This window comes from Akebia trifoliata, unplaced genomic scaffold (assembly GCF_017979445.1).
Source record: "Akebia trifoliata isolate Shusen 1 unplaced genomic scaffold, ASM1797944v1 Contig01306, whole genome shotgun sequence".
Lineage (NCBI taxonomy): Eukaryota > Viridiplantae > Streptophyta > Magnoliopsida > Ranunculales > Lardizabalaceae > Akebia > Akebia trifoliata.
The window spans coordinates 26,839-34,872 of NW_028237662.1; the positions used below are offsets into that span (position 1 = coordinate 26,839).

Consider the following 8,034-nt stretch of genomic DNA (forward strand, 5'->3'; position numbering starts at 1 on the left):
GAGCTCTCTTTAAAAAATCCTGGTTGATAGGAAGTTGAAACTGTGCTGTGCTGTGCTAGGGAAAACAGTCTGTTGTGTCAAATTACTCGTTGAGTTGAGGTACGGCACCATCATGATCAAAGTCTTATGCCAAAGGATTTGGATTTGGCTAAACAAATATTGTATTGTGTACAGAGTCACATCTCATGTTATTGAAAATGCACATCTTTTGCAATTCCAAGTGTTCTCTTTATTTGCTAAGCAAAGTGTTCTCATATCTGCTTTTACAATGTCTATTCATGTAAAATCGAAAACATCATCAAAAGATGGTAAATCATCCATGATACTCTCTAACTACAAATGCTAGACCTCTAGGAAAGCTTATTGTTGTGGATCTAACCTCCAGTTGCAGTGTGATTCCCACTATCTAACTTAAGTCTTGTCCTCAAATGGTCTTAGGGATTTTATTACTCAAGGTAAATGCAAAAAAATGCTCACATACTTGGCAGTGTATCTTAGGAAGCTTGAAGTGTAATTGAACTAGATCATGGAGATTAGTTCAAGTGCAGCACTAAACACAAGGGGCTAGGTCCGTGACATATGACTTCCCATCCGCGTTAGTGGTGAGTGAGATGAAAATGGTGGTTGATCAGGCTGCAAAGAAGAATAGATTGTACATCATGCACAATTAACCAAATGCCTCACATGACCAAACTCTAGAAACACAGGCAAACTCCAAATTTTATTTTGAACAAAATCATTTTGCATGAGTTCCATTTCCATGTCTATTCCAGGAAAATTGGGAAAATGGGGAGCAAGGAATTGGACATCCATGTTTCTCTGCTACCCTTTTTCACAGAGAATCATGTTGGGAACTACGGAATTTAATAAGTAGCGCTTTCAATTGATTAGTTGTCAAGAAGCTGTAAACCTATTTCTATAGATCATCCTGTAAAACCTGTTTCTGTATAGCAGCTTGGGATCCTTCTTTCATTCAGGTACATTATTAAGATATTCTTCTTCCAGACTTCATATGGGGCATGTAATGATGAGTTCAGCCCAACAAATTCTAAAGTTCAAGTTCCAGCCTTGATTTTAAATCTTGTACGTATGAGACTCGGACAAGTCGGGCAAGGTTTGATAGGATTCCCTACAAGATATACCACTGGTTTGCATGTCACATAGACTCATCCAATATTCTGAAAATTTTGTCCCAGTCATCTCTCAGACTAGTCCAAGTTTTAAAATCAACTCTTTCAAGACTTACAGCCTTGCCAATTTTTTGCAGAACCCCATCTGAGTCCATCTTTTGTCTTTGTTGACTCATCCCAGCCATCTTGGTCACAGAGATATATTTTTGAGTAAACCAATTTGACTCATCCAAGTCATTTCAGTCTGCTCTGTATTCAGTCACCGATCAAATGGGTTTATAACCTGAGACCACACCCACTGTGGTATGCCAGAAAATGCTACCCTTAGCACACATTGAAGGAAGCTGTGACAGAAGACAATCCAAGCTTGTATTTCTGAAGAATATCAACTTGGGTAAGAAATCTGTTTTTGAGAGCAATACATTACTAGCAAATTCTGTGGTTTTTTCTTCTGCATAAGATGGAGAAAGAAACAGCCAACCCAACTATGCATCAAAAGAAGGTAATCCCTACGGGCAAAAAATAGGCAACATAGTACACAATAATCTACAATCTATAAGAGTCACACAAGTGATGTTTATTTCTCATATTCATTTACAAGAAGTCAAGTTTTATAGTGCATAAGTATCACATATATGTCATTTCTCTTTTGCATGATGCAGAGTTTCAAAGTTCATAAGCTGGAAACTGGGCCTGAGAAGGTTCGATCATGTCCAATAAGAGATAATCCATGCTTCCAACCCGTTCAAACAGTGAGAATGGATGATTGCCTCCATGCATTGTTCCCTCCGACATAAGTTTGTCAGCTCTATCAAGTAGGAAGCAAGTAAAGGCTTTTGCCTGGTACAAAAGCTTCATGTTACCTGTCAGTTGATAAAGTGTGAGGAACACGCAGGTATTTCACTCACACCATGACAAATCCCAACTCTCTTGAACAGCCCTCGGTTCCAAACTACATCTCCAGCATCAATAGCTGCCAGCAGAAACTCCTTGTCTCCAAAGACCTGACTATGATGGATCATTTTTTGGTTAATTCAGAGCAACACAGTTACTAAAAAAGTAAGAGAATTTATTACATCTCTAAGAAGACCCAAAACAGGGCTTGTGTGCTCATCAATGTCATGGCCTCTCCTTAGAAAATACATAAGAGGCAAAATTGCACTTATCAATCCTAACTATTTTCTCAAGAGCTTAGCCATAATTGTATTAAACATTGCGGTATTGTCCAGTACTCCGGTCCATTCAACCCTCAATGATGAGGCTCATCCAACGGGTAGCTTAAACATCAAAATGGGTTACTTTAATAAAAGCATTGGAAGATGCCCATTCTTCCTTTTCAATTAACCAAGATTTTCCTACTATGTTCTCAACTTGGTATGAGAAAAAAAGAGTTACCTCAGCAGCTTTAACAAGGGTCAAGGCGATCCCAGGGGCACCGTGACACCAATGTACAAGGTGATCATTCATGCTTCCCTCACCCGAGGGGTAATTCCCACTTGGTAAGCAATTCCGAATCATGTAACGCAGAGTACCCTTGACGTCTTCAACCTCATCTGGTTTCAATTCCATATCCATTAAAACATGAACAATCCCTGCAAGTCCGTGCGCCGCACCCCAATACTTCTTTCCATGCCATTTGTACATTCGTGAGCATCTACCCTGTTAGATAATAGCTTTCCTTAATAATTTCTTTTACTACTACACCCTACATAATTTTCATCCAAACCCTATTATCAAATCAACCCATTTATCTACAAGTAAAATATTAAATCAAAACAAAACTTACAGTATAAGAAGGGATCGTGCCCTTCCCAATATGATGGTTTAAGAAAGAACATGACCATAAGAACCCAGCTCTCCCATATAACAACTCATAAGGAACATCTTTAGGTAGCTTAATCTGCAAAGAAAAACAAAATAAACAAAATTTAAAGGGAATAAATCTAATTCCCATATTTTAGTTTTCGAAAAGCAAGCTCAGATACCTCTCTAAATTGGGTTAAATAGTGGTTGAGCCATGAGATTGAGTGTGATCTAACAGTCCGGATGAATAGGGTGCTTGTACTTGTACTTCAGTGCTTAATCTGTCAGATATTGATAAAAGCTAGTTTTATGGCTTGGCTGATGATGATGATGATCTGTGCTTCCATTTGAATTTCTGTCTAATTCTAAATCCAATGGATCGTTTCCTTATTTTCTCTCTTCTTTGTGTGTGTGTGGAGAAAATTAAAGAAAACAACACTAGATGGATGGGGGGAGTTCTTAGTTTTAACAAAATAGATGATAGATTAGAGTTGCAGTTGCACCCACCAACTCCAAAGTTCAAACCTTAAAATATATTATATCGATCAATCCTTCTCACTATCTTTGTTTCTCTATTTCAGATTGCAACCAATTCCCCTGCTTCATATGTTTTTGTTATCTCTTTTTCTCTAATAGCTCTTCTCTTCAATTTATCACATACTACGCAAGTATGATCGAGTTTCATCACCAGGAAAAAGGTCCAGGCCATGTCCTTCTCACAAGAAACAATATTCTTAAAGTAGGAGCACCCCAATTCATTTTAAACATGGTTTAAAAATAAATTCGATTTTGTCTGTGTTGACATAGAAAAACAAACCCAATTATTTTTATTTTTTATTTTTATAACAAAAATACTAATAAATCAAACAAACAATAGAAAACCTACTTCCATTGTTGCAATCTTCAAAAATATGGATCTTTGAAGTTTTAGAAAGAAGGAATCGATTGAAAAAACAAAAATGAAAATTTGGGTTACTCACATCGTCTTCTACATGTGAGGTGAGGTGTGAACAAGAAGGTTAGGATTTATCTTTGAATGTGGTTGGTGCACATATCGGGAATGGGGAGACACATTTTGATGAGGACATCTCGAGCATTGGTATTTGTTTTCTTCACTATGGTGGTGCACTTACGTCAGATGGTAGGTGTAAATATAGTGAACCTCTTTTGTTACATGTCCCAATCCTACTTTCCGATACTTTATCTTCTATTGGGATACTCCACTATTAGCATTTACATGCATAAAACTGAATGAAATAAAATTTATATTTTTTGTAAAAATACTAGTCTATTGGAACATTCATATGTTTTCAAACTATCCATGATTGGCATATTGAATGGTTGAGATCCTATTTTTCCTGTGTTGGGTAAATGGCCAGTAAATCTTTTTTAGTCCCTGTTAGGCAAATTAGTGGACTTGGTCACTCAACATCGCGTGTGCTGGATTGTATCTCGTGTGTGTTTTTAACGGCATCCACAAACATAAGGTATTAAATGGGAGAAAGTTTTGTTCATTTAGTGCTAGAAGTGAATTATGAACTGGTGCTGATCCTTCTGATGGTGCAAATTTGAAAGATGGGAATGCCTGTTTGTTGCTTAATATTTTCAACAAAATTTTCTCAGATCCATATGAATCTGCCACCAGCACTGATGTTCATAACAGTTATGTGAACCAACCTAGCATATTATGTGTTTATGGTAAACGTCCATTTGCCACGACAAAGTGGATAAAGTTCCAATCTTTTACTTATTATTTTTCACAGTTAAGGCTGCTAGATAGAGCTTGTATGTTTTTTCCTCTCTCTCTCTCACCCTCTCTATATACTTTGTAACTGGCAAATTTTACCTCTACATCATAAAGTCGAACTAAACTTGTGTAATTGCAGGTGGATGCAGTGAAACCGGTTCCTTCAATCAAGTCTAGGTCCAAGATTCCTCAGGTAGTTTCCTTCCATGATAGAGAAAATATCTTCTTTTATTTGGATCTATTGTGTTTCACCTTCTTTCTCTCTGGCTATGCCGGATTCCATTATTCAACAAATATATATAAACCCGTAGGCAGGATGGGAAGCTACCATGAATCCCCACTTGTCCAATTACACTGTGAGTTCCCTTGTAACAGCTAGGACCATGTTCGTATGGAATATGCCCATCTATAGATTCTAAACCATTTCCGTTCTTCCATTGTAGATTTCCCAATTCAATGACCATTCTTCCATTTAATTTAATCATGACCATGTATACATTCAACTCAGGCAATCTGCCAACAGCTACTTCTTAGATGTAAGACATGAGATTATTTGGAATGCCCTTGGGATCCTCACCTAATTTACCACTCTCATGAGCTCCAACGGGATTGAAATACCTTAGTAATACAATTCTCTGATCCTACTGGCCTTTTGAATATCCCGAGCGATTTCTTCAAGAAAAAGCTAATAAGCCAAGGAAAAGAGCGGATTTAAGGAAGGATTAGAAATTATACCCATTAGAAGAATAGAGATGCATAGTCCAAGGAGCTAATCAATACCGATATGCTTACTATCTGTAATGGAAATTGAATAACTAGGCCTACTAATCCACCAACAAATATAGAAATAATTTAAGAAAGTCTACTTATTTAGAGCATAAACATTCAAAAAATCCATGCAGATATATGAGAGGAAACCAAAATTAGTAAATCATACTAAAAATTGGTCCCTACTCTCTTTAGACAGATAAAAAAAACATACAAGCTAAGTTTACTAGTAGAGCTACGAGTTTTGTTCTCAATGAGAGTCCAAGCAAAGCGACGGATCTCTTTTGATCCATGCTTCCGGAAACCAGAAATAACCTTCTTGATTTCTGTTACCTGCATGAAAATAGAACTTCATGAGAACAAATCCAACAAACTCTCTAAACACGTGCAGAAAGAAAGATTAATAGAGATTCAAAGTTCATTAAATACAAATAGTAAGTCAATATTAATAATAAGCGAAACAATCGAAGTTTGGAAATTCTCTAAGCACAAATAGAAGGCAACATAAATAACAAGAGATTCAGATTTCTTTAAAGACAAGCATAAAGCAAGATCAAATAATAACAAATAATGGGAGTATCATATTTATGCAATTTGAATAAATCTTGCTAGTTTAATTAACAATAATGGTTAAAACTAATTGAATGGGAAGCATGGTTTTTAAAATCGTTTGAGACCGAGACGTATTGCCCGAGTTAACTTGGTATCAGAGCCCAACGAGACCAACTCACAAAGTGTTTTGAGACGACCGTGTATCGTGAGATAAGCGAGTCATCTCGGACGATATTTTCCAATATCTCGGGCGATACGAACAAGACAACGTAGAAAATGTTTAACTCGTGTGTTAAACAAGACGTATCAGACAAGATTTTCAAAATCTCATTCAAGTTAACTGAGACAAACGAGTTAAAGCCTCAAACCTCTATTATTCCCTAAATCGATTTTTTTTTAATTATATATTTTTTTGGGTTCATTTTTTAATAGGAATCATTTTTGAATTTTTTCAGATTTTTTAAATGGTCAAAAATCATTGTCTCAATGTCGAACGAGACAACTCAAATGAGACGAGACGTATCGTCTGAGTCAACTCGGTATCAGAGTTGAACGTGATGAGACATGATACCGAGTTTGAAAATCATGATGGGAAGAGTCAAGAACTGATGGGTCCAAAAGATTCGCCACAATTACCTTGGAGACTCCTTCCAAACAATAATTACCACTATGAATTGTGGACTATGATAGCATAAGCAATAGGATGTTATTGCTTACCAATGTCTCTGTCAAGGTGACTTGTTTGACATATCACATCTTTGCTTATTCGCTACTTTAAGCCAACATCGCCAAAACTCATTTTTTATGTTAGTATATATATTATTGATACTAGAAAATGAAAAAAAAAATTTACAAATTCAAAGAAGAGGGTTATAATTGTGTGGCCAATACATGTCTAATTATCCTTTTTTGATGTTGATAGAATATTAAGAGATATGTTGTTTCACCTGAATATTTTGTGCAAATGGCGTATCTAAAAGCATGGTTGGTATTGGTGGATGAAAAGGACATGAAGGCCATCTTCTATGAAACAAAATTGAATAGAGTAATAAAATTTTGAGGTGAGGGTTCTATGATGAGAAATGTTACATGTAATATGTACTGGTTTACTATAGCTAGATTATCCTTGATATCAGGGGTGGATTTAGAGTGGGGGAAATGGGGGCACTTGCCCCCATAAGAATTTTCAAACCTTCTTTAGAGTAATGAACTATTGCTCTCCCAATTTGTTTTACACTTTTAATTGCCCCTGCAAAACAGTTTCCATTGTTATGTTGCCCCCCACGAAAAAAAATTACAATCTTCGATGCCCTCACAAGAAAACTTCCACTCTTACATTGCCCCCACATGAGTTAAATCCTGGCACCGCCCCTGCATGATATGGCCCCACAGATAAAATGGAAGTCACATGAGTAATCAGGCAACGTCTTAGATGATTATATGACAATGATATTTTATTTTCAGAAAAAAAAAAAAAGATATATATCTTCCCTATATAAAAACTATGTCGTTATATGCATGACCAATATTAATCTATAAGCTATAACAAACAAAAAAATTGTAATTCAAATATTTGAGCAAAGGTGGTTCTAGTACTTTTAGAAAACAAACTCAATAGTCACATTCAAGGTTCGAAAAAATCTCGTCTCATTTCTTTTTTTTCAATCGCCTGAAACACCAAAACCTTTCAAACATTTGAAATGTTTCGAAACATTCTAACTCTTGGGAAAAATTAATTTCAAAGACAATAGAATAAGAAAGCATTGAAACTTATAATTTAAAACAAGGGTTTAAAAAATCTCACTTGAGAGTAGGAAGAAGTCGTTGGATCATCCTTTTCCCCTTTTTATATAAAAGGTTTAATTTTTTTCATTGGTAGAGTTAAAATTTTTTACCCTTATGAATAACTTAGATCTCTTAATACCCTTATCAATTTGTATCCAATGTTCCAGATATTAGTAGATATTGACAGGGAACTTTTGTTTCCATAAATTTTTTTTTTTTTGTTCGAAAGATTGAGTCTTTCTAATGATT

At 35.8% G+C, this 8,034-nt stretch overlaps 1 pseudogene across 1 annotated transcript; it reads right to left on the reverse strand.

Annotated features, from left to right (window-relative positions):
• Positions 1-2,028: 2,028 nt before the first annotated feature.
• On the reverse strand, positions 2,029-3,141 carry LOC147380550 (lanC-like protein GCR2; annotated as a pseudogene). Its single transcript, XR_015175257.1, has 2 exons — positions 2,526-3,141; positions 2,029-2,138 (listed from the first exon to the last, which is right to left on the reverse strand). The product of XR_015175257.1 is annotated as a lanC-like protein GCR2 (transcript).
• Between the last annotated feature and the right edge of the window lie 4,893 nt (positions 3,142-8,034).